This window comes from Hoplias malabaricus, chromosome 5 (assembly GCF_029633855.1).
Source record: "Hoplias malabaricus isolate fHopMal1 chromosome 5, fHopMal1.hap1, whole genome shotgun sequence".
NCBI lineage: Eukaryota > Metazoa > Chordata > Actinopteri > Characiformes > Erythrinidae > Hoplias > Hoplias malabaricus.
Window position 1 is genome coordinate 20,632,869 of NC_089804.1, and position 27,412 is coordinate 20,660,280.

At 45.5% G+C, this 27,412-nt stretch overlaps 1 protein-coding gene across 2 annotated transcripts in view; it reads left to right on the forward strand.

The window, feature by feature from the left end:
- The first annotated feature begins 2,965 nt into the window (after window positions 1-2,965).
- The window catches only part of pcbp4 (poly(rC) binding protein 4), a 101,526-nt gene continuing 77,079 nt past the window's right edge, over window positions 2,966-27,412 (forward strand). The window contains exons 1-2 of one of the 2 annotated variants that reach the window (XM_066671764.1): window positions 2,991-3,099; window positions 3,312-3,479. The gene's annotated coding sequence lies outside the window, so the exon portion shown is untranslated. Of the gene's footprint in view, window positions 3,100-3,311; window positions 3,480-27,412 lie in introns of both variants that reach the window. The other variant, XM_066671765.1, reaches the window with a different exon arrangement.

Here is a 27,412-nt window from a genome sequence, read left to right on the forward strand (position 1 = left end):
ATGAACCGTAGGGGGAGTTTGTTTTGCTGTGAGAACGGTAGTTTCCCAGAACTGTCTACCTTGCCTTTAAACATAAGTGAAAACTCCTGACCCTTTAAGTTTAATCATGGACTGAGGTCCTTAATGCGGTGGTAGTGTCATAACAGGCTCCTTCTGAGAGTGTCCTGAACAAATTGGTTGTACATGATTGAAAACACTCTTACAGCAGCATAATGTACTCAGTCATGTCTCACTTTATCCTGTCATGTATAATACAGCGAGCTCCAGGATTCTTTGGCACACCATTAAACCTGGCAGCTTCCTTTTCTTGTCCAGAATGTCGACTGACCTTTAAGCGTTCGTCATGTGTGAACATCTGTAATTGGCTTTGGAGAGTTTCCGCTGATGATTTACTGAACCTGGACCCACTTACATACGGTACATGTCCACACCTGCGTTGCATCCATCACTGTCAGGGTTGAGGTATGCATCCCCTCTGCTACAATGACACATCCAGACCTTTGTGTTTGGACCCTGTGAGAGTCTATTTTGTGCCTGAATAATCACTTAATACTTTGTTTGTTATCAGTTTTCTGCAGGTAATGGTCCTATATATGTATATAGGAGTGTGGTGTGTGTTCTCCCTGTGTCCACATGGGTTTCCTCCGGCTGACTGTCTGTGAGGAGTGTGGTGTGTTCTCCCTGTGTCTGTGTGGGTTTCCTCCGGGTGACTGTCTGTGAGGAGTGTGGTGTGTGTTCTCCCTGTGTCTGTGTGGGTTTCCTCCGGGTGACTGTCTGTGAGGAGTGTGGTGTGTTCTCTCTGTGTCTGTGTGGGTTTCCTCTGGGTGACTGTGAGGAGTGTGGTGTGTTTTCCCTGTGTCTGCGTGGGTTTCCTCCGGGTGACTGTGAGGAGTGTGGTGTGTTCTCCCTGTGTCTGCATGGGTTTCCTCCGGGTGATCCGGTTTCATCCCACGCTCCAATAACACACGTTGGTAGATGAATTGGAGACTCAAAAGTGTCCATAGGTGTGAGTGTGTGTCACCCCGTGAAGGACTGGTGCCCCCTCCAGGATGTGATCCCACCTTGCACCCAGTGATTCCTGGTAGGTTCCGGACCCACCGCGACCTTGAACTGGTTAAGGGTTACAGACAATGAATGCATTTGTCAGTGACAGAGAAACTAAAGCACCAAGAAGCATCCAATGAATATAAAATCTTTATTTATTCCTGGAATTATTGCACATCCCAGTTTTATTGCACATTTATGCTTCATCATTTTACATAACATTTATGATAAGGACATGTAACTTCTCACAGAGTGTTTTTAAAAACAGAGTTCAATCTGCATCTGAATGTTGCATTAATGAACCACAGCTCACACTGATAAGGGTCATAGACTGAGTGTTTGGACAGCGATGCACCATGAGCAGGTCTTCTTCCTACATTTAATACAGACACCAGCCGAGCTGTAATCCCTGTAGCTGCTGACCATTGGGACGGTGTGGTCAGCATGAGGCCAGCAGAGCAGGTCATTACCAGACAACAGGAGACAGACTCCGGCATCCTGCACATCCATCAGAGGCCAGAAGGATTGGACTGACCCTTGGCTGTTAGGAGATTCTGGGGAGAAGAGAGCGGAGGTCCTGCTGGCTCTGTGTCATTTCTACAGTGGGGGAGGATTAATTAAAACATCCGCTGGGAAGGAGAGGAAGAGTGACTGGAAGTTGGTCACCATGCTGTGGTGTGTGTGTGTGTGTGTGCGTATGGAAGGCAGGAAACACAAACTCCAGGCGTCATTAAAAAACTCGGCCACAAGGGGGAGCCAGACCTACAAAGATTGTCTCAAAGCGGTGTGCATTAATATTTTAATGGGGTAAACACTAGTGATGTTACAGGGGTGTTCGCCTAAATATGTAAACATAGATTTAAGAGGGTTAACTGTGCATCTTTCAGAGATATGTGGATGCTATAATGACCTGCATTTTTGTAAACACAAAATACATAGCTTTAAAGGGTTAATGTTGACTATTTGTTTAAATTCATATAATATTCTACGTCAGAAACACGTCATGTGCAGCTACCTCATTGTTCACTGAAGGTACAGAGAGTGTAAATGATCTAATTGCCAAGCGTTTAAGACAAATGTGTACACAAAGGACATCTATGCTGATTGGCTGACATTTTGTGTGCCTCAGTCCAGGCTGAAACACTCCTTATATCTTCACCGTGGGGGCGGGGCTAATGTGGGTGAACGAAATGTGATAGTGAAAAATAAACACAAACAGACACACACAATAGTGTGTTAGAGGCAGTACACACACACACACACACACAAAGCAACATGACACTAGAATCAAGGGCACTCCAGCCGTAGATGTTGAAGGAGGAGACAGTGCAGTTTCTTCGTTAAACTGAATGAAGTGTTAATGAATTAATGACATTTTCCTGTGCTGTTTAATTTAAATAATGGTGTAAAAACAAGTTATATATAAACACAGACGCTCTGTCTGCACCATTTTAGCTCAATCTCGGATTTCTGTGGAAGCTTTTATCTTGTGTATGCACCAAACTACCTTTGAAGTCATCGTTATAATTTGCTTTGATATTTTTTTATTATGACATACGTTCACACACACACTAGGGGGCAGTGCGTTTCAATATACACACTCTAACACATACCAATAAAGCCATTTTCCACATCTGGACCTTCCCTGCCCGGCAGATCTGAGTGTAAACAGGTGTGCTTTGTGTTTAAGAAGATCACTGCAGTTAAAGCATCTTAGAAAATGTTTAATCTTTACGTTTCCTTTACGTTAAACCACCGCTAAAGGCGTGATTTCCTTTCCCACCCGTTGTCCGCCACCCTGCGCTGGGATTGTTCGGCAGTAGCGAATCACAAGCTGTGCACCAATGAGATCACAGCTGCCGGCGCAAAGGCAGCCAATAGAAGCGCCGGGAAGGCGGGGCTAGACGGAAAACAGGCGGAGCGAAGCCCAACTCGCCTCGGTACGGCTTGGTGCTCCATGTGGGTTTGTTAAGTGTGAGATCAGCGCGGGTTTAAGGATGCTCCTTTCGGGCAGTGGTCGGACACCGAGCCTGGGACTAAGTCTGGACATTGGAGGTAGTGTCTTAGGGGACATTTTGGGGACACGGTTGGGAATTTACAGCAGCGTAGAGTTGGCCCAGTGTATTGTTTTTATTTTTTTCAGTTTGAGCCTCGTTTGTCTGGTGTAATTGGATCTCTCTCTGTCTCTCTCTCTCTCTCTCTCTCTCTGTCTCTCTCTCTCTCTCTCTCTCTCTCTCTCTCTCTCTCTCTCTCATTGTTCACATCAGGATTTCTTCTTGAGCGCCTCGTACAGTGAAAGGCTCTTGCAGTGCTGACTGAGTGACGGACAATGTTGACATCTGCGGGGAATATATAACACATTGGCATCGTTTCCACTGGCGCTTGTTTATTTGTGGTTCTTTTCTACGTAACAAAACATCCACGACCAGGAAAAGGTGGGAACGTTTTTTTCCTAAACTCAGTTTGATGTTGTTGCTTTCTCTTCAGTTTGCTGTGAGGGAAAGTGTTGTATAACCCCAGAGTGTGTGAGAGATGTCCCATAGTGGCACTATGGTGTAAATTAAGGTGGTCATTTCCCACCATGTATTTTGTGGTGGGGGATTATAGGAGATAATAATAATAATGATAATAATAATAATGAGGGCCAGTTGTGGGTTAAAGAGTTTGTTTGTGTATGTCCTGTTCTTGTAAACCTATATATATCATGTGAATAAATTAGTAGAGTCTTTTCTAATAAACATGGAGTGGCCACATTATAGCGCTGGTCATCCTTGGATGTGATTCCCAAGAGAAAACCAGAAGGAAGCCCTTTGTACATCGCTGCTGTCGAAAGAAAAACTGAGAACTATGTCTCCATGATCGTGGATGTTTATTTTACCACTTCACACCAATCGAAATGCTCCAGAATGTCGTTTACTTCCATGGAAAGTTAAGAAGGGTTTTTCTTCTCCTAAAACTACTGTTTTGGAGATAGATGTTTCTCTTTGGACAGTGATGTTGTGTGTGTGTGTCTATGTCTAGCCACCTAAAGTAGATCCCCCTCTATCCACTTGACAAACCAAATTAGAAGTGGACAATGCCACGCTGCCAGGTCCCATTAGTGGACCTTTCATTACCCACAGGTCACTGAGTTCCACCCAAGCCTCAACACAAGCTTCTCTCTGAGTTCATGGGAGTCACAAGCTCTGTGGTCATGTGGGTCTGGATTAGCCCACGCAGGCCAGCCCCAAGCCGGCGAGCATGCGGCTCCTGTCCGCGGTCACAGCTCCAGGGCTTTGGGTGGCAGATGGCAATGTGCTCGACAGATGTTCGTACATTTTCACAGTACTTGGGTGAGACCTGGGGGCAAGCACTCTGCTCTATTGTTGGAGATGTGAGGGAGGGGAGGCACGCTTAAAAAAACTACACTGCAAAGGTTCAGAGCCTGTCTCAGGGGGTGAATGACGGACGTTAGTATTGGGCGTCTAATTTAATTACCAAGCCCTTATATGGTCCTTATACGTTGACCAAGCTATAACTCAGTATTTTAGAGTAACCACTAACAGGAAACACTGACACGACCCTTTAACATCTCTTAAATGCATAATTCATTAGTTGTGATTCTAATCTATGCAAAGCAGTTTGATGTGAAATGTTTATTGGCTCTAATCTACAGTGAGGGGTCAGAGGAGCCGTGGGGCACATGAAGCTCTTTTTATTTGTGTATATTTAATGTTTTTTTTATTTCCAAAAACGACAAGAGAACATGTCTTAGTATCTATTACTTAATGAAACATCTGTGACCTGCTTTGGTAAAAAGCCCACAGCAGTGTGTAAACAGCCCTGTTCAAAACGCCCGCTTTCAGCACCTGTTCCTTTAAATGATAATGAGCCGCTCGCTGTTCACCCCGACCCCGAGCGCACAGCAGTGAGGAGCGAGGAGCAGAAGCTCTGGGTTTTAGCTGTTTTCACTCTGTTCTCTTTCTTCTCTGTTTTTACTCAGTGCTCTTATTCCTCCGCGCTCGTTGTGTCTGCTTTGCTGAGTTTAATCTCGTCTTTGACGAGTGGGTGGGGCCTTTCCCTGCACTTGACGTCAGAAGCGGAGCAGAATCAGAACGACTCGTTTTACCCCATGTTCTCAGGCTTAGGCAGCAACCAGTAAACTGACTGTGTGGCCTTGTTTCACAGTGTGTCGGTTGGTGGGCTCCAGATTCACACATCAATGTGAAAATATACTGTACAAGGAAATTATTTATAATTATTATTTATTGCTGCACGAATCCTGTGTTAAGTTGTTTGTATCTTAGACTCCAGAATTCAGAGCTGCGGTATGAATTTACACAACTATTTGAGAGCGAGTGCAGCGTGGTCTGCATTTTTGAGAAAGACAGGGGACTTGTTTTGTCTGCTGCGCCAAGAGCCAAATGCCTGCGAAAGATAGCGGCGCTTCGGCACTGCTTTGGACTTCCACTGGAAGCTGAGTGTAGGGAACAGAGTGAAGGGAGTGCTTTTGATTGGAGATGCGTCGTGGGTGAAACGATGGGTGAAACTTGAAGTGGGGGATGGGGACGGGGAGGGGGAGGAAGGAGAGGGGGGGAGAGGGGAGGGTTGGGATTAAGGGCTAGGTTTATTTTAATTATTTATATCTTTTTTTCCTCATAAGTCTTTTCCTCAGAAGTCCGTTGTGCTGCGTCCTCTCAGCGCTTACAGCTGCAGCGAAAGCCAAACATGAAAGTCGACCCAAAATGTCCACCGAGCAGCGAGGGCCTTTCAACGTCACCCACTTGATATTTGGATCCGCTCGGGCTCTGACTAAGTATCTTTTTTTAGCGAATCACATTCAAGTAATTGTCCCTGTTGGATGCACGTAGCAAATCACATTAGCCCTGGTCTCAGATTAAGCCTCTTGTCGGCGTAAGACCCCCTCTCAGATATTCTTCTACAGCACTTACATATTTATATACGTTTTCCATAAAAATAATGCATTTCCTTTGGAAGATAGGCCTCTGGGTTTTACAAGAATACTTGTCAGGAGATGACCGTATCGTACCTGGACCTTCTGTGATTCAGTAGATCTTATTCCTGAGAAATCCCCAGCCCCTGGAATCCCTCATCCTCTCTCCCTGCTCAGCCTGATTGATATTCAGTGAGCTAACCCTCTTCTAGCTTTGGTCGGAAGACCCTTTCTGCACCGTCTCCTCGGTGTGAAAATAATTACACTCACCATTGTAATTAAACTGGCCTGTACCTTTTGAAAACTCACTGATGCATGCTGTCCACCCCGCAGTCCACCCAAACACTCCGTGACTCAGGAGACTAAAGCAGCACCGATTCGTACTGTCAAAGTGGGTACGCACTGATATTAGAATCGTTAGCGAATGCAGACCGCCTGTTTTTTTGGACCCATCCGTTAATGGATGCAGCAAGATTAGTCAGTATTTTATACTTTAAAGGCAAATATACCTCGCACTGTAATAGTCCAGCACTGGTCCGAGACGTCCCGAGTCTGTAGAGTCCTCCCCTGTCCATTCCGTCTCATCGCCAGACCCCACGCACCTCATGAGGCTGTGATGAGGGGCTGAGACACACGAGACATGTCTGAGATCTGCCTTTCTCACCATGTGAGACCGGTGGAGTCATGTGTCCGTCTCCGTTCTGAGGGATGGTGTGTTTCACAGAGAGATGAAGAGTTTGTAGAAGCTTCTCAGCTTTAGGGCGAATGATCTCTGTCCACAGCTCTGGGTCAAAAGGGCTCAGTCCAGAGAAAGGTGAGACTGTTCTGAGCAGTGGGAGAGAAACAGAAGGAGGTCAGGGGCAGTTAAAGGAAGATCTGTGGCTGTTGAGAACCTCCCCTTAGAGTCCAGGCGTTTAAAGGTGGTATAAGTGGTAGAATCTTGTGTTGTGAGGAAGTAATGATTTCTGACAGTGCCTTTAAAGTAATGCTTTGAGTTTAGTGATGTGCTCAGGTCTGCGTCTCACTCTTCTCCTCTCCAGAGTCTCAGACTGCAGCTCTATTTCTGCAGCCAGCTATCAGTAATCCGGCCGCTCTGATAAGGACGTCGTTAGCAGCGATTGTAGATTCTGAGCGTCTGTATATGCTTGGCATAAATGCATGTGATTAATGCAAATTTGCCTTGGCTTTTCGTTTTCTCTTTCTTGTTTATTTTCTCCTCCGGTGTTTGCAGTTCAAAGCCGAGCGCGACGCATCACAGAGGCCCGAGGCGGCTGGTGCTGGAGCAGAGTTGATCATCTGTAAGTGGTGCTTTATCAAAGAGTTCAGCAGAGATATCGATCATTTGCCTGTACGGTGACATCAGTGGCCGGGGCCTCGGGCTTGCAGTGTGACTTCCAGGATTAGAAAGAGAAGCGGGCATGTGGTTTGACTGGAAGGCCTCGCTTTTATTTCTGGAAAACCTCTTGACTATTCTGGAATATCATTTCAGACGGAATGCAGTGGTATATGATGAATGAAGCTCTGAAGAACTGGAGGTTCATAAAAGCTGCCATCATACGACGGGAAAAATATAAGCACGGATCCTTCATTCAATGCTCATTAAAAGGCTCATACCATGGACATTTTCATTATTTATAGAGGTGTATATATAAATACATCTTTATATTTCCATATATAAGCGAAGCTATGGAAACAACCCATTTTGTGATGTTATAAAACCATTGTTTTACATATATTTATAAGCTCCACAGCAGTTTTCTCCCCCTGTGTAAACAGCTCTGTTCTCAGCACCTGTTCCTTTAAATGATAATGAGCCGCTCGCTGTTCACCCCGACCCCGAGCGCACAGCAGTGAGGATCGAGGAGAAGCTCTGGTTTTTAGCTGTTTTCACTCTGTTTTCTTTCTTCCTGCTGTGATTGGACAGACTCAGACGAGGGGGCGGGGCCATTCTAAAGTCTCTGTACTTGACGTCAGAAGCGGAGCAGTATCAGAACGTCTCGTTTTATCCGTTTTCTGACTTTCAAGGTCATCTCCTGATATACCACTGACAAATTTGTTACTGGACTACTGCTAAAAACAAAATGACCACTCGTATTACACACGTTTTCCACCTCTTCTTCCTCATCTGCTGCTTCCTTCTGCCCATGAGTCATGGTGGGTGCTTTCTGTGTGGGTCATTTATAGGTACAGCTTTACACGTTGTCAACACGTGGAGTATTCCAGATTTAAAGAGGCTTTTTCTGGCCGGGTCAGTGAGCACCTTGCTCTTGGGCCATCATGCTAATGTCTGACCTATTGTCAGTCGGAGCAGTGCGTTACAGGTTTGGACATTAGCTGCTTTCATTTACTCAAGCATGTGTACATCAGTAAAGTTCTGTACTTTCCTGAGAGGGGTGAGTTTGTGTCTGCTCTGGTGTGTTGTGTTTATGAGCAGATTTACACTTGTGTGGCCAAAGATTTGTGAACGCCTTCTTATCCAAACCCTGTGGAACGTTAGAGACGAGACGTTCTTTATATCGCTTCAGCTACAGCTTGGTATTGATCATGACAGCCTTAGGCTCATGTTTAGCTGCTCCATCATGCTTTTCAATACAGGTCTGTCTGTGTGTGTGTGTGTGTGTGTGTGTGTGTGTGTGTGTGTGTGTGTGTTACTTTACTGAGGCTCACTGTTTATACAAGTTTTCATAGTTTTCTAGGGATCTCTCTAAAGTTGCTTTTGTCAAAAATCAGTTTTGACTTAAACAGCTCTTCCAACAAGCTTTTACATGTTTTGTGTTGATTAAAGTTGTAGCTTGAAGGACCCCCTCCAATCATCTACTACCTCCTTAAACACTGCTGTCTGTTCATTAACATTTTACATTTAGACATTTTTGAAAGTTGCAGAGGTGTAATTTTAGACTTCACGTCCATTCAGTACATGCAGCTCTATGAATATTCAATTAGTCCCCGCCTCTTTCTCCACCCACCACTCTCTCGCTGCTCTGCATGCCCCACACTGGGGTTGGTTCCTTAGATGTGTGAGGTATGAAACCCTGGCTGTCTGAATTGATGTTTCTGAGAATGTGCTAGGAGCACTGTGGTTTTAAAGAACGATCAACCACGCGGCATCACGGATTATTCATACATGGATACGCCTTCTAACACACACTAACAAGATTAAACACCACACGCACTCTTGAATTTCCCTCTGTGATCTGTCTGTCTTTCTGTCTATCTGTCTGTCTGTCTGTCTGTCTATCTATCTGTCTATCACACACACTAACAAGTGTAAACATGATGTTCCCAGGAGGGAGTCTTTATGAATACAACCTTTAAATTGTAAGTGGTGAGCAGAGTAAAAGGTTGCGCGGTGTGAGCCAGGAGTCCCCCGGTCGGACAGCAGCGTTCAGGAATGTGGTGCTGCGTTATTTCGTCAGTTTATCAGCCAGCTCCTAATTTAACGGTGAGCTTGCTGCTTTTGTCTGGAGACCAGGTCTAAACTTAGATCCTGTTCTCTCTCTTGCGCTTGTTGTTTGCCACTCATATCCACTTCAATTGGAATTCTTTCCCCATCAGTGTCAGAGCCCCCCCCCCCCACCCACCCACCCACCCACCCACGCTTCTCTCTCTCTCTCTCACATACACACACACACACACACACATGCTGTCAGTGCTGCTGCCTTTGCTTCCAACTTTCCCCGAGCCTCTTTGATACCTTCCTTTGCGAGAAGGTGTAGCAATTTAAGGCTTGGAAAGAGTTGCTGCAACATGACGCATCTCTGTTCTTCTGTGTCGCGCCCCGTTTCTGAGCACACCGTAATTATCTTCTAAAAAAGACAAGGATGTGTTTTGAAAACATGAATCAGACTTTTGACCTGCTGTGAAACGAGCGGGAGGATGACAGGCGTGTGATTGTCACAATGAAGGGACACACATCCAGGACTGAGGAGCGCTGTAATGTACAGTCTGTGATTTTAATATTTTACTTCTGTACGCACTCAGCCTCAGAAATAGAGACCCAACTAAACCAAACACCAACAAACAGCCACCAAACCCCAGCCGAACCCACCACCAGCCGCCAAACCAACCACCAGCCACCAAACCCCAGCCAAACCAACCAACAAACCAAAACAAACCAACCACTAAACCCCAGCCAAACCAACCACCAAACCCCAGGCAAACCAACCACCAAACCCCAGCAAATCAACCGCCAAACCAACCAACAAACCCCAGCAAACCAACCACTAAACCCCAGCCAAACCAACCACTAAACCCCAGCCAAACCAACCACCAAACCCCAGCCAAACCAACCATCAAACCCCAGGCAAACCAACCACCAGCCACCAAACCCCAGCCAAACCAACCATCAAACCCCAGCCGAACCCACCACCAGCCACCAAACCAACCACCAAACCCCAGCCAAACCAACCACCAAACCCCAGCCAAACCAACCACCAAAACCCAGCCACCAAACCCCAGCCAAACCAATCACTAAACCCCAGCCAAACCCACCACCAGCCTCCAAACCCCAGCCAAACCAACAACCAAACCCCACCCAAACCAACCACCAGCCACTAAACCCCAGGCAAACCAACCACCAGCCACCAAACCCCAGCCAAACCAACAACCAAAACCCAGCCACCAAAACCCAGCCACCAAACCCCAGCCAAACCAACCACCAGCCACCAAACCCCAGCCAAACCAACCACTAAACCCCAGCCAAACCAACCACCAGCCACCAAACCCCAGCCAAACCAACCACTAAACCCCAGCCAAACCCACCACCAGTCGCCAAACCAGCCACCAAAACCCAGCCACCAAACCCCAGCCACCAAATCCCAGCCAAACCAACCACTAAACCCCAGCCAAACCCACCATCAGTCTCCAAACCCCAGCCAAACCCACCACCAGCCTCCAAACCCCAGCCAAACCAACAACCAAACCCCACCCAAACCAACCACCAGCCACCAAACCTCAGGCAAACCAACCACCAGCCACCAAACCCCAGCCAAACCAACAACCAAAACCCAGCCACCAAACCCCAGCCAAACCAACCACCAGCCACCAAACCCCAGCCAAACCAACCACTAAACCCCAGCCAAACCCACCACCAGTCTCCAAACCCCAGCCAAACCCACCACCAGCCTCCAAACCCCAGCCAAACCAACAACCAAACCCCACCCAAACCCACCACCAGCCACCAAACACCAGTCTCCTGCCAGACCAAACATCAGTCTAATTAACACCAACCAAACCGACCAATAACCACTAACCCCACCATCCACACTACTCAAGAGTCACCAACAAAAACCAAAAGCCAAAAAAGCTAGAGTCATCCCCCAAAAAACAAAACACCAATAGAAGAATGACTTTACCAACACCATCAACACCAGCCAAACCTACCACCACCTAATCCAGACATCAGCTTCATCAAGCACAGTCACAACAACCACCCTGACTACCAAGTACATCAGCCACCAACGAAAACAAACACCCACCAACCACTAAAGAACCCCACCAACACCAGCCAACCCAACCTCCAACATCAACCAAACACCAGCCAAAACAACTATTAACCCACAACCCAATCAGCCACCAACAAAAACCACCCACCAGCCTCCAACCAAACTTACCACTTACCAAAACAGACACCAACAACCGTTAACCCACAACACTGGCCACCAACCAAATCAGCCATGAACCATACAACTACCAGCTCAGACAATACTTTATTTTATTATATTTTTATATTTATTCATTCATTCATTACACATTTATTCATTTTTCAGAATTGGAATTTTTATTTTCATTTTCAAACACAGCTACAGTTTTATAAAATTAATACCCCTTTGTAATTCTAACTTACAATGGATTTTATGGATGGTGTTAAATAATGAACATGGCTGTAGACTCGTTGAGAACTGAAGCTCTCGTGTCCCTCTCGGGCCGAAAGGACAGAGAGGTCCTTGTGGTGTTGTACCACTGTGGACTGACGGCATGAGCAGGGGCTGGGTGATGTGTGACTCGTCTTTATAACCCTGTAATGCACAGAATTTAACTGAGCCTTTATAAAGACAGTGAAGATGTGTATTGTTCTTCGTGAACGAGAGCCAGAGACGAACAATCCTCCGTTCTGAACAAGCAGCTCTTCTCGGCCGTCTGAGGGATTCAGGTCATTGTTAATTGAAAGTCAGACACGTTAATTAGTGTGAGTTTTTTTTGTGTGTTTTTTCCCTGGAATACCTCCCTAATCACCACTGCCCTTCGTTAAACCGTGGTCTTCTTAATGTGTGTGAGATACATAGCTGACAGAAAATGAGTTTTAAAAAATCCTCAGTTTATAGCGGAGCACAAGAACAGATCTGAAGATAATGAGGTCCAAATGGGGTCTGGAGGAAGATGTGTTGTGTTTTCCTTTTATGTTATTTATACGAATTACAGCATCAATATTCCTTGGATATATATTTTTTCCTTCATATATATTCCCTGCAGCTTGCTTAGTTGCCACTATAAATAAGACCTTACTGGATAAATTCAAGGTTAAATAAAATAGTAAATATATAAATACAATTTCCCCTGGAATTCTGTGGATAATTTTGTGGATTTTTCCCCTCAAATAAACATCTGTTGTCTACATTATTTACAGATTTTGGTGTACACTCAGGAAAAGAGTAATTTCCCAGTTATAAATTATATATTTTATGATCTCATACCCACTCCACCTACCAACGTGTGTGTTTGGACTGTGGGAGGAAACTAGAGCACCCAGAGGAAACCCATGCAGACACAGGGAGAACACATCACACCACAGAACCCTAGATTCCACAACTGTCTTCTGGCGCATTGGTTTTGTTTAAGGTGACCCCCCCCGTCTCTCTCTCTTGCAGTGAAGGTACAGAGGCTTGTGCTGTTAACACAGCTAATGAGCTAGTGCTAGTGCTCACAGTGTAAACATCACACACTCCAAGCCTCTAGTGACCACCAATAAAGAATAAAGCACATTAATTCATGAGGCTCTGAACCGTTTGGGACCTAATTGATCTGACGTGTGTATCAACACCTGCTCGACCAAAACAGAACTGCTGCCACCCTCGATTTGAATCATGGACCCCGGAGCTGTCGCCTGTTTCCATTTTGTGTTTGCATTAAGAAGCCAGAGTCATATATTTGAGGATGTTTCTAATCACAACGTTCACGAAACGATGAGTGCGATGCTCACATCTGAAGAGACACTGTTTCTATGATCTCTGACATTTTTCCACCCTGTCTTAACAAATAACAGTTCAACGTTCTCCCCAAATTGCAGAGCCCTAATTCAAGCCCCTCAGACCGTGTCCTGTCCAGTGAGATTTGAGCGTACACGACCGCTGTCAGATACGGCACATTGTCTCCAAGTTGGAGAGCTGGCTCCTTGTAGTGCTTTTCTGTTTCCATATTAGCGCTTCAGAGGGAGTAAGTGGTGGTGGTGGGGTGTGGGGTGTAGTGTAGACCTCTGGGCTTTCTGCTGCTGGAGGGGAATGAAAGAAGCAGTGAGAAGAAGGGAAAACAGAGGACTGGTTTCAAAGCACTCAGCATTCTCCGAGGGGCTGCTGAAAACACTGGAAGTGAGCTGAAATCCACCGTCGGGGGGCAGGGGGGAAGGTGGGTGGACGAGGGGGTGCAGGTTAATAACTCACTACGGGGGGGAGGGTCCAGCTCTTTTGTCTTGTCCTGTAACTGCTGGGTTTAGGAGGGTGTCCAGAGTCATGGGACATTGTCACTGCCCCCAATGTGTTTACGTTTAAAAAGATTTCATATCTGTTACAAAATGTAAAAGCTGTAAAATGTTAAATATTAGCTTCACGAAGTCGCCTACATCATTCTAGAGAGAGTGAAAGGGACGAGAGAGAGAGAGGGAGAGAGAGAGAGAGGCGGATGACGAGGTGACAGTGAGGACATTGTGTCCTGTTCCAAAATATGGAAAGCTGAGGCTGTAAAGCGAGTGTTTAAAGGACAGACAGAGCAGGTTGTGGTCGTTCTTCTTGTGGTTGGTTCTAATCCAGTGGGTCGTACGGGGTCCAAAACTGGGCCTTAATCAAAAGCAGAAAGTGAAGTGCCACTTTGAGACCAAGCACAGATCCTGAGGACCTTCACAGGGGGTTTGAACTGAACAAACCTGAGGCGTGGTTTTCTTTAGATGTGACATTAGAAGAGTTAGTGCAGAGTCATCTTTCGAGAGCTTGTCAAGCACTTTTCGTCCTGAGCATGATTGATGTTATGGAGTAGGTGCGTATATGTTCGTTAAACACTGTAATTACTCTCGAGCGGAGTGTGTTTTTTCCGTGTGGCTGTTTTTCTGATCGCCATTTTTAACCATAATCACAGAACCATAGACTTAACAAAGTTGAACAAATGAAGTCCATAACACCATAACAACAACAATTACCTTAATGTAGAGAGGGGTTTGATTCCCCTCTTGGGTAATTTTCCCATGCAATGTCAGTAAGAGGCCTGTAAATGGCTGCTTATTGTGATTAAACTGTAAATCGTTCTCTCCGCCAAATGCCGACTGAATGCCAATGAATAGAGGTTTTAAAGGAGACATACTCCCCCTTGTCTCCACAGTGGAACACAGTTCTGTTTCTTAAAGAAACGTCTGTGACCTGCTTTGGTCCCACGAGCCCCACAGCAGTGTTCTCCCCCTGTGTAAACAGCCCTGTTCACAACGCCCGCTTTCAGCACCTGTTCCTTTAAATAATAATGAGCCGCTCGCTGTTCACCCCGACCCCGAGCGCACAGCAGTGAGGAGCGAGGCTCTGGTTTTTACTCCATTTGTTTTTACTCAGTGCTCTTATTTCTCTGCACACATTGTGTCTGTTTTGCTGAGTTTAACCTCGTCTTTGCGCTCTCACATAAACACGGGTCCAGTGCTGTGATTGGACAGACTCAGACGAGGGGGCGGGACAGTTCTTAAGTCTCTGAACTTGAAGTCAGAAGTGGAGCAGAATCAGAACGGCTCAATTTATCCCATGTTTTGGGATGACTGGATGGTCTTGTTTCACAGTGTGTGGGTTGGTCAGCTATTATTTTTTTGTAATCTGTCCCTTTTAACTGACAATAGCAGTTGTGACTTATTAATAGTATCAGTTAAACTGCTGCTGACGTTTGACAGCATTGTCCAGCATTTGTAGAGCTGCCTTTGCTTGTGTCAGCTTGGGAAATCAGCTCCGGTGGCCTCATGAGTGCTGCTGTCGGCCTCAGTGTTTAATGGTGTGTTAGAGAGCGCCGGCCGTCGGTCAGAAAATACATCATCACGGTCCAAAGGAAAATATCTACCACCGTGTTTGTGGAGGCTTCGCTTATGACATCATTTGAACACAGCAGCTGTTCTTCACACGGTGTGGAAATTTCCTGATCAATGAACCAATAGAAATGCTGCAAAATTACATGGAAATTCACAATGATTTTTTTTTTTAAATGACTATTTTGGAGAAGCCTTGGACAGTGGTGATATAGATTGATAAATACACAGCTAGATTGACAGATTAGTCCATATATTTACACGTACATTCCATATTAGAATTACACATAAAGCAGTGGTGAACTGCCGCTCTGTAAATGTCCGTTGTGGGCGATAATTGCTGGAGTGAATGAAACATGTCAGTGAGCAAAAACAAGCCTGGAGCCCAGCAGACCTCCGATCATCCGTGTAATCGAGTTGAGCATGTGTGCGCCTTCCTCATCTCTAATGCACAACTTCGGAGGGAGGATGTAGGTCAAATGGCGTGCCATGTTAAGAAGGCCATCGTTGTTAGTCCTCCCTTCATTTTCTGAAAGAAAGGATCGACCACCACCCTTCACCCCCAACAAAAACCCCATTCAGGCGTTGGCCCCAAGATTGTGTCAAGCCCCAACCGAGACGGGGCGAGGGAGTTCTGGCCGTACCGAGCTCACGCGGGACACGGCAGGGAAACTGGACACGGTTTCTCACACCGAGCTTGTTCTCTCGCTCATGTGTGCTGCCCCCAGATTGGAGATTGTCTCCCTAACCGTGCTGCCAGGGGCCTGGAGGCATACTCCCAGCAGCCCCAGGGCTCTTAAATTGGCTGACTTGGAGGGATGTGGGCATGTATGACCTATGAGCTCTAGCGAGGCATCAGCATCGCCATCCATCTCAGCTCCTCAATCAGGGAGAGCTCAGGTGACACAGACAAATGTCCGGTTCTATTTTACAAGTGTAGCACGCTGACAGAATGTGAACGAGGTTGTGTGACTACATCAGGTGGCAGGGTGCTTCCCCATTGATTCCATCTTTAATTAAAGGCAGAATATTCAATGAAGGGAGCTGAGGAGAAGCTTATCAGAAAGTACGGATGAGTCCTGGGGCACGTCTTGAAGCCTCCTCCTCTGCCAGCTCCTTCCTTTGGGACGTGATAGTCCCGTTTAAAACAGTAATCTCTCTCAGGAATACGGAGCTGTCTGGATGAGGCCAGTGTCTCCTTTTTGTCTCAGAAGTACGTACGGTCGGTAACAGGACCCCGCAAAACAGCTTTCACAAGAAAGGCATTCTTCGTATTTTTTTATTTTTTTTCTGCTCCACTTCAGAGCCAGAGGAATGACCAATGGCTGTGGATCTGGCCGTAACAGATGCCTCCATGTCATGAAGAATGCTCCTGCGGCCCTGATCGCCAGCGGGGGCTGGATGGCGTGGGCGCATGCATGCACGTCTTTATTCAGTGGCGCGTCAGTGGGATCCGAGCGATGACAGTGTGGCTACTGTGCTAGCCTCCGCTCGTCATTCCCCAGCTCACAAGGGGCAGCTTTGTGTGAGGTTTTAGACTCGGCAAAGCAGAGCACAAAGAGGGAGACGTGGGGATCCAGGGTCTAGGACGGACAGAGAGGCCTGCTCCCGGCCCAGGTCTCTGTCCAGCTGTCGGTTAAGTGCAGCAGTGCAAAGCAGGGACGAGTGTGTGGGGAGTGTGTTGTCATCCAACAGAACTCTGTCAGAGAGATGTATAGTGACTTTACCAAAGAACAGGTTCGACATCACAACAGAGGGACCGCTTTTGGAACACTTCTAAAAGGTGGTGTATAGAACCATCTACAGCACATTCTTCATCAATCTTTTAATAAAAGAACTTTTATTCGTTTATTTTTCTCTAAAGACATTATTGGATATAGTTGCTGTACACACACCCAACCACAACAACAACAAACACATAACTCCACAATTGTAATTTTAATAGAAGGAAAATGTTCTACTGGTTTATTCATCATCAAATTCTCACACAGAGTGAAGGACAGCTGCTGTGTTCAAATGATGTAGTAAACTACACCTCCACAAACACAGAGATGCCTGTTTTCATTGGACAACAGTGATATGTGAAATTCCCAATCATTTTTATATGATTCAACAAAACGTGCTTATAAAAATCTATGAGTGTAAACACAGCTGTCCGTATCACACTTTCTCCACCGTCTCCTGGATCCTTTCTTTCTGAGGAGAGAGAGAGAGAGAGAGAGAGAGAGAGAGAGAGAAAAGGAAGGAGATCCTGCCAAGTCGGCAGGCAGCATCCATCCTCGTCCTGGATTTAATATCCTAATGTGCTCTTGGAATCGCAGATCTAATAAGGAAGGAAATGGAGAGAGAGAGAAAGAGAGAGAGAGGGGGGGGGCCTTTTTCAATAATGAAAACTAGCCAGAGATCTCTCAAGCAACGAGAGAAGAGAGAGAGAGAGAGATGAGGTAGGGAAGGGTGAGGCCTTCTATAAATTACCCAGCCCAGAGAGTGACACATGCATCTCCAAAGGCTATTAGAAATGCCAATAACGGGCCTCGTTTGTACAGAGAAGATGCAGCAGAGTCAGAAAAGAGAGCTTTGCCATCTGGAAATCTCTCCACCGAAGCACTGCAGACTGCTGAGTAGTGATTGGCCTCATCTGAAACCCCCAACTCCCAAACCCCACCTCTGAGAAACACAGACATCCATCAGTTCAGAGTGATTTAGAAGCAGCTCCCCCCGGGCAGCACGGCCATTCTCTTTAATATACACCAATCGGCCAACCACACAGTGGCCACCTTGTTTCGTCCATTTTATCAGCTCCACTGACCTCACAGGAGCACTTTGTAGTTCTACAATTACAGACTGAGGTCCGTAAGTCGCTCTGCATACTTTGTGTTCTCCTGTTCCTCAGCGCTCAGGACCCCCACAGAGCAGGTGTGATGTGGTGGTGGATCATTCTCAGCGCTGCAGTGACACTGACATGGTGGTGGTGTGTTAGTGTGTGTTGTGCTGGTGTAGAGTGGATCAGACACAGCAGTGCTGCTGGAGTTTTTAAACCCTGTGTCCACTCTCTGTCCACTCTGTGAGACACTCCTCCCTCGTTGGTCCACCTTGTAGATGTAAAGTCAGAGACAGTAGCTCATCTGTCGCTGCACAGTGTGTGTCGGTCGTCCTCTAGTCCTTCATCAGTGACACAGGATGCTGTCGGCTGGATGTTTTTGGTCGGTGGACTGTTCTCAGTCCAGACACTGAGGGGTTTAAAAACTCCAGCAGCACTGCTGTGTCTGATCCACAACACGCACATCTCCCTCAGACCTCATTTACACTTACACCTTGTCCGAAGTTCCCATCCAAAGCTTCTTACAGGACTTTCTTGTTTTTTTCACTGAAATCTACCTAGAAACAGGCTTGAGTTTATTGTCCAGTCTGTTTATCTCCCAGAGAGTGATATCTCTGTCCATCTGAGGCAAGACTCAGTCAATCCGTCCATCTGTCTGTCTCTCTCTGTGTTTGTCGTCCTCCTGGTCCTCACTCCTTCAGTGTATTCATGTCTGTGCCGGTAATTACCCAGCAGATCTCTTTGTTATTAAGCACCGAGGATGTGGTGTCAGTTTGAATTAGGGCTGAGACAGCCCTGAAGCTGATGGCTGCGCTCGTTTCTGAAGATATAATCATCTTCCCTCCTGGCCTCGGCTCTACGCAAAGCCCTTCCTCCCCCATTCTCCGCTTCCTAATACAATCTCATTGCTGCTATTACTTCGTCAGGTTCCTCCAAAATGAATCGATTACAGCGACCCAATTCCCGTGGCGGGGTTATACATAAACAAAAGCTACATGCAGGATTGCGTGAACATGCCGTCTGGCAATGATGAAGGACTATCAGGAGTGTGAAACATCGCTGGTGCTCCATACAGACCGTGTGGTATCTCTGAAAAAAGATGTATGTATGTGTGAGGATTTAAATATGTTTTTATTTGTTTTATTATGGATGAGTGAGTGTCTGAGGCCCTGCGATGGATGGACACCATGTGACCCACCGCAAACCTGACCAGGGTCAAAGCAACTACAAACATTTATACCCCTGCATGGAACCTACGCTGTAGCCTGATGTGTACCTCTTCAAAAATGTAACGATGTGTCGCATTAAAGCAGACAACTACAACTGTGATTGGTCAGTAGTCGGGTGGACATTGTTTAAGTTGAACCAACAACTTATCTCCTCCACACACAGAGACGCAGACAGAAACAAATTCATGGCGAGAGATTTTCTCAGACGCAGTGTTAGACGTCAGGGACGAATAAAAGGTTGAATGCAGGAAACCTACAGACAAATTCGAAAAAAAAATAAAAATAAAAAGACCACGGCTTTGTATTTTTTTTCTTTCCTGGCACCTCGTGTAAACTCTGCTCTGTCCCAAACAGCACCCTACTCCCTACATAGTGCACTTTATAGACGTATAAAACTAATACTACTACACCACTACAGTGTGTACTACATAGTGTAGAGAAAGATCTTTGAGCTTCAGCCCCTAATGGTGTGGTGGTGTAATTACAGAGCGACACAAACACAGAATGCTCACAAAGGCACACTATGTATGGTTTGGTAACGTTGCTTTGGTCTCTCCCTACAGTTGTAGAGTGTTATTCACTTTTACAGCACTGTCCTGAAATCAGGGGTTAGGTGGTGGTGGTGGTGGTGGTGGGAGAGTTCTATCCTCCTCCAAATATTTCATAGTGCGATTTCTGCAGTGCTGACCCTTGTGTGGCATCCACAGAGGCTCTCTTCTCTCTATTACAGCTCAGTGGAACGTCACACTGATTTTGAAGCTGTAATTTTAAGGTTATTATTTAAAGAGTTAGGAGCAGGGTTAGATTTAAGGACAGGGTTAAAGCTGATATTTCTTGCTGAGTAACTGTCAGAAATGTACTCGCACATCCACCAACGGTGAACTAAAATGATCTTGGGAATGGTCTTTTAAAGCAATACCTACACATTCACCATGAGACCAGAATTACGCAGGACCTCTTAGATTTGTCAGTTTTTGAGGTAAATGCTAAAACGTAAGGTCTGAGTAATTTCGGATTCATTTATTTGGATTTCTGTGCCTTTCTCTCACACCCAAAAGTGTCGATTCAGACCCAGGTAGATTTCACCAGTGCTTCTACACTCCTCTGTTTCCCTGCTTGCTTTCCTTGTCTACGCCTGCCTAGTGGAACACTCAAGCCTGTCAAACTTATCAGTTCGCTCTCCAAAAATAAACGACCTCTGCGACCTGGCTATCATCTTCTAGGAATGAGAACATTTGTGCTTTGCGAGGCACAGCGATAGCTCCAGTGTGCCCTGACATAATGAGGCAACAATACATAACAATAAAGGAGAAACTAAAATAAAGCAGTAGATAACACGGAGACGATGGATGAGGGGGGATGGGGGAGGACTCATGTGCATGTGCTCACAGCTCTGCCTTTTCCTCAAGCCTTGATCTTCTCTGGAGGAGAACACAGAGGCAGCACAGCAGAGAATGACAGCCGAGGAACATGATGTATGTACAGGTCCATGGCTGTCTGCTTGCCTTTGTAGCTGAAGTTCCCAGAAGGACAAAAGTGTTGCTCAAAAGTTTCTCACTCGTGGCCCTAGAGACTTAACAGTCATTGTCTTTAACGTCCTGTAGAAGACAGAAAGGAGACATGAGATCTTTCTGGTGCAGAAGATGGAGAGGTTTTTTTTTTTTACTTCGTGCTGATGAGAGGCGATTGAGTTCGATGAGTGTGAGACTCTCATGAGATCTCAGATGAGATTCCGGGGCTCTTTCTCTCTGAGGGAAGGTCTTGAGCTCATCTGGTAGTTTTCTAGGAGAAGCCTCTTTATTGAGGGTTCGTATCTGCATTAGTGCTGAAGTTGCTCGGTCGTGGGTGGCCACGCAGTGACTGCGGAGGAGACGGCACGGAGCCCCCACTTATCATGCTGGCGAGCTCGCTCAGCTCAGCTGGATGCCTCTGGTATGCTTTGATCAGGTCCCGCACCCCGGCGCCTCTCACTTCACGCTCCCCCCACATCGAGAGGAGGATTGCTGCAGGTTACCTAAGCTTCCGACAGTGATCCCGCCCTCTCTGAGAAGAAGCTCATGCACTTTCTCGTTAACGGCCTGCTCTCTGCGTCCAGAAAGCGTCAGGGCTTGAGTCTGGAAGAGTAGGGGATGTGCTCTGAGGTCTGCCTGCCTTCCTCCCCTCAATGCTTCAGAATATCCTGTTTTCCGGCACCGTGACAACGGCCACTGCTAAAAGCGGCCAGCTTTTCCTAGCACTGGTTAATCTCGCTCTGTTTTTTTTCCCTGCGCTTTGGCCCTCCACGAAGCCAGCGTCTAAATAACCACTCTGGGTTTTCTTCTGTTGTTACCAAGGGTAGATGCAAACGTCGAAAAACCCCACTTTTTTTTTTCATCACTGGGGCTAAACCTCCAGAGGTTTATGAGAAAAGAATGAGACGATAAATATATTTATGTGATGCAATGCAGGTCAGAGAGCTTCAGCTTTCCGCGCCGGCATGTTTTTGTTTGCAGGTTTTTAACGGGGGGTGAAGGGATGAGGAGGGGGCTCTATTTTTTTATTTTTTTATTTTTTGCTCCATTCTGCCAGCCGAGTGCCTAAAATATTTAACAAGGCTTGTGCTATTTTTGGTTTGCTGTGCTCTCTCTCTCTCTCTCTCTCTCTGTGTGTGTGTGATTTCCCCCTCCTCTACCCTGCCTACCCTTATCCGGTCCGCCATGCCATGCCACTGACTCTCCGCGACTTCTCGGCCCTCAACATGCCTCGGTAGCCTCTAATCAGGCGGCGGCGGCGGGTCGCGTGCCGGGTCGAGAGACTGACGGAATGCAAATAGTGCACGAGTCACGCTCCCAGTGCTCAGTCAGGGCTCACATCCTGGCGGCGTGCATGTTAATCAGATTTTGGCGCATCCCAGATCTCTCTTTGCCCCGGTTTTCTTTTCTTCTTTCTTTCCTGTGCTTCATCTTTGTTGTTGAAACCCCCTTCCCCCCTCTTCCCTGACATGCCCTGCACCTGTCGATCAGTGTGACAGACAGACTGTTTAGGGGTGATGGGGTTATCACACTAGAAAAATCAGCATAGAACTCTGCTATAGTCAGGAACCTGTGTGTAGAAAAGTGTAATGTCATTAACCAATACTCTGCTTAATAGATAAGACCCGCAATCTCTGTGAAAACAAATGATGGTTGGTGTAATCATTCTTCAACAATGCGCAGGGCGGTTAATTAAAAAAATCGACATTCTGATCAACATAATCTTGCCTGTATCCTTTATATTAATTCTCCTTTTAATTCTGTTGAAATTATTTTTTATTATGTATTTATTTATTTATTGTTAGCTCTGTTAATATGCCCCCACTGTGTTCGCGTGATTTGTCATGTGTTTCGGCCCCATCCAGCTGTGATACCGGAGGATGTTCACAATACAAGCCTTGTCAGTGAAAAACTAAATATAATAATCCTTCATTAATCATTATTGAGGTAAGATGGTCAATAAACCGTGATATTGATTTACAGTCATATCGCCCAGCACTAGCCCTGGGGTTTGACTGATACATCAACCAGCCGATAATATCAGTCGATATATGTGACCCATGATTGTATCATCATTAGCTGATAACAGTGCTGTTAATGAGCTGATAACGAGCATCTGTGTTGGTCAGGGCGGTGTGTGTGTGTGTGGTGGTTTGGGTGTGTGTGTGCACTGAGTGACTGGGTGAGTGTTTAATGCCTTGTGTTGCACAGTGTGCCTCACTGCGTTCTTGATCAGGATTTAAAACATTAGGAGTTTAGGGAGGTAGCAATCACCCAGTATTTTCCATTATTTCCATTTGTTTGTCCCTAAACCTCTCTATCAGTCACTGGGGGATGAACCCTGAGAACATTTAACGGTTATGATGTAGGATCACAGCTTCCTTTAAGGCACCGTACATCTGTGTTACTGAATAATTCACACCGCAGCTGAATGAATCTCAATGACGTTAACTTCCCCAAGTGACGGCTCTCCCACTCTGACAGATCCTTTAGGATTATTAGGAGTGGGAATGTCTACGTCCCCCACAGGTCAGTTCCGGGGGGTGATATGATTGGTTTGTAAAAGGATTCCCAATTATATTTTTATTAGCTTCTAAATGAATATTATTTGGTCGTGGAAAATATGGTTAACATTATTATTTGGTGATAAGTAAATAATATTTGGTGTACATTCATTGTTAGGTCTTTATTTGCAGACTACGGGCAGCCTCTACCTGTCCACGGCTGCCTCAGGGCTTTGCTGGACTGCTTTCTTTGTGCTTCTACACACTCCTCTGAAATAAAGAATTTCTCCAGCGGTGTGGGATCGCTGGGATCTCAGACTAGACCTCCACCCTCAAAACATGCTGACTGGGATTAGATGTAAAGGTCAGATGTTTGTCTGAACTGGTCAGTTGTTTGGAAGTGGAAGAGACTGCTCTGAGGGATGGTTTTTGATAACAGCCTTGACAGGGCTTTCTCTCTCAGAGTAAGTAGGACTAACCCCATGCTGCAGACGTAGGAGTTTGAAATAAGAGAATTTCTGTTCTCTGCACCGCTGCCTGCTGCTTTTTTAGGGAGGTGGACATGGGGAAGGCTGTTATCAATCTATCCCACTCCGGAGTACGGAAAACCATGGCGAGCACTTTATATTACGGCTTGGTTTCGGACTACAGCTCCATGCGAGGTTGTCCAGATGGCGGTCTAGACACTTTGGATTACAGTTTGATGAAGTCCTAGATTATTATTGTGGACTGGAAAATGAATTCCAACATCGCTAGTGGGGGGTGGGTGGATATTCTTTTTATTTATTTATTTATTTTGGTTTAGTTTGTTTACTAGTAAACATTATGCTGGGAAGAGCTTTTTGAATCCCAGGGAGATTTAGCAATTACTTCGGAAACCAGTTGGAAGGGATCATAAAAACAGCCATAGTGTGGAAACCTCAATTTTCCATTCTATTTTAAACAAATAAAAAGCTGTATTATGTGAATTGATTATAATTAATCTCCATAAAATATCACATGCAGCTTTGGAGGACGGTGAAGCGTCAAATATATTTTTATATATTTATTAAATTGTAAAAAAAATGATGAACAGAAATGCTTCATTTTACTTGTAGAAACTTGTTCAGTTGACTTCCATTGTGTTTCCGTCGCCTGTGAAGCCTCCATTTTGGAGATGATACAGTGATGTTAAGGTGAACATCTCCTTATTTGGAAGACCCTGAGTGGATGGGGACAGTTCTTTGGAAATTCCTTAAGCTTCTCTTGCTCCTGGAAGCGCTCTCCCTCCTTCGCAGGGTCGTCTGTATTTTTAATCGAGACTCCACTCGGTGAAACTAGCTACATTCACGTGAGCTCAGCCAAGGCCAAATGGAGATGTTTCCCTCCTGCAAGTCATATATTAGTCTTTCTTCCTGTGCTTGTTCCTGACATGAGGAGAAGTACTTTACCGAAGAAGAACTTCTCATTTTTCCTTATGTTCATTTTCCCGGAGCTTCTGGGCCGAGGGGGAGTGCAGGGAAAGCAAAAATAGCTCCATGCGGTTGTCTGCTGAATGCTAATGTGCTAATCATTTCTTTTAGTTTGCTTCAGTCCTCTGAAAAGCTCAGGGATACAGGAATGACTAGAGAAGAGGCAGAAGAGACGCAGCACAGTAGCCAGGAGGGGAAGAAAAAAGAGATGTGTGTGCATGTAATCAAATTAAGAATAGCTCGGCTCGAATTACAACCAATTCAGGCGCAAGGACAAAACGTACCTCTCTGGGTTTTGTTGTTATGAGGTTTTCGGGTCAGGACTCGGGACTAGATCAGATGATGAGAAAGAAATAGAACGCAACAGCATTTTAGACTCTGCCTTTTGCCCTAGAAAAACGGACACATCCTGTATTTCCTTGTTTGATTCATAAAATGCTAACGGTCATTAATTATATAATAATAACTGATTTCTAATGTTGTAATAACCTAGAGGAAGCTCTTGGGTCTGTTCAGTAGCTCCTACCACAATCCACCGCAGTTTCTTATCCGTGCTTATCTTCGTCTTAACCTCTTACCCTTCCCAGGCTGTCTCCGCAAGACAGAGAGTATCTTGACGGAGCTATAAAGTAAGTCCCGCATGTGGAGTATATGCTAATTTATGCATATATATATAATTCAGAATTCAAATGCTGATTTCTACACGCTCTTTCCGAGTCCAAGTCTGACGTCCAAAGCTGTCAAAGCTGCCAAAATCTCTTTCACGGTTTTGTTTACATCATCAGGAAGCAGAAATCCAGACAGCAGCGTCTCAAACGTTTGAAAACTCTGATCACGTGATCCCTTTTGTTGATTTTTGGACTGAAAATAAGGAGCTTATAATACGGCACTTGTCTGCAGTTTTGAGAGTGGAGCTCTTCTGCTGTTGCCATTTGGACAAAACCTCGTATCTCCAGATTGAAGACATTTCCTCAGACAACGTTTAAAGTGGAGTTATTCCTGAATGAAGTGTCCTCACGAGCTGCAGCTCAAAATGTGTAAAATAATCCTGGATGTGGATGTGTTTCTAATATAATTTCACTTCAGATAAATGAGTGTAGTTACAAAAATGAGGAATCAACAAACAAAAATGGTCTAAAACGACTTGAAATGACTTGAAAAAGCTTGACATTTCTGCAGAATAAAAGCTGTACTTTATATAATTGTTCTTATGAGATTTCTATTTTTTGCACAGTGTAAACAACAGCTGAAGCTTCCATATTATATCAAAGATGATAAATAAGTCCACATTTCCTCCACTATTTCAGCGAATAGTAAATTAAAATGTGTAGTGTGGAATATTTGATTTGTTTTCTGAAGAAAAAAATCGCAGTAACAGATTTTACTGTGTATTTATTTACCGTTTCAAAACCTCATCTTCTCTGTTGTTCCATTGTTTTCTGTAACAAAGCCCATTAGGATCGACCCACTAATACAGCGTATACATTTCCTTATAAAAGAGCAAAGATTCCCGTAACAAAAGGCCACACAGATCTCCACAGTGCCTCGCTGTTAGGAGGCTATCGATCACGAAGCTCCCCCTCCCTCAGCCCCTGATCTCTTGTGGGTTCTCGGGTTGCGGGAATCATCAGCAGCAGTGAGGGGAAGTGTAGAGTTACAGACAGGAGACACGACCTTCACCTCTGGATGAGGTCAGAGGGATGGACAGGCAAAGTGACCAACAGGACAGAGCTGGTTCTGAGCCTTAACCAAGCCTTGATTAATTAGGGTCACGCTGGGAGGAGCTTCAGCGGACGGGAGGAGGGAGGTCTCAGCTGTGTTCCTCTGGAAATGAGAGTGGGGGTAAAACGGAGGGAACGGGATGGAGATGGATATGGACGAAGTTGAAGGTGGAGTTGCACAGAAGGGTGGTGTTCTGAGCGTCCTCGGACGCTGTTGTTCAAAAGAAACTGGAGAAAACTGGAGGCTAAACCTTTCTGTGAAATTAAAATTCTTCAAAAAGTTGATCTCAGAATGTGCCCTTGTTATTTTGTGAGAATTTTATGAGGAAAATATGAGTAGAAATGGTGAATCAGAATGTGAAATAACTTGAAATATAAAAGCTGAGATATATTCATTTAGCCGTTTTTCTCTTTGGTTCAAAAAGCAAAATTCGCATTTTTATTTATTTAGTTATTTATTTATATTTGACTGAAATTCTTGGCATAAACAGCACAACGAACCCAATTATTTGAAAATTAAATACTGAATTTGAACATTTTAAGCTCACGGTGCTGAGTACGGTGGCCTGTTTGGAAACAGGATTAATGAATTCCTCCAGAATATTGAGTAATTGAAAGAGTAATCTGGACGTATGAAGGAGACGGACGACACAAATGGAGCCGGGGAGCTGGAGCTGTCCTCCAAGTGTTCAGAGGTCCCCCGGGAGCCGAAGCCCATTTATTCCTGAGCGAAGAGCCTTTTATCGCATGATTACTCAACGGGAAGAAGGGTGCATGTCATTAACGAGGCGCAAGGCCGAGGCTCTTCGAGGAGACGAGGCTGGATGTGACGGACCTGACCGGGCAGAGCGGGAGGCTTTGTCTTAACCCTTAGGATATTTTTAACCCTCGTGTTTATTCCTCAGTGACACATTATTACAGGGTTTGGATCTATGTGTA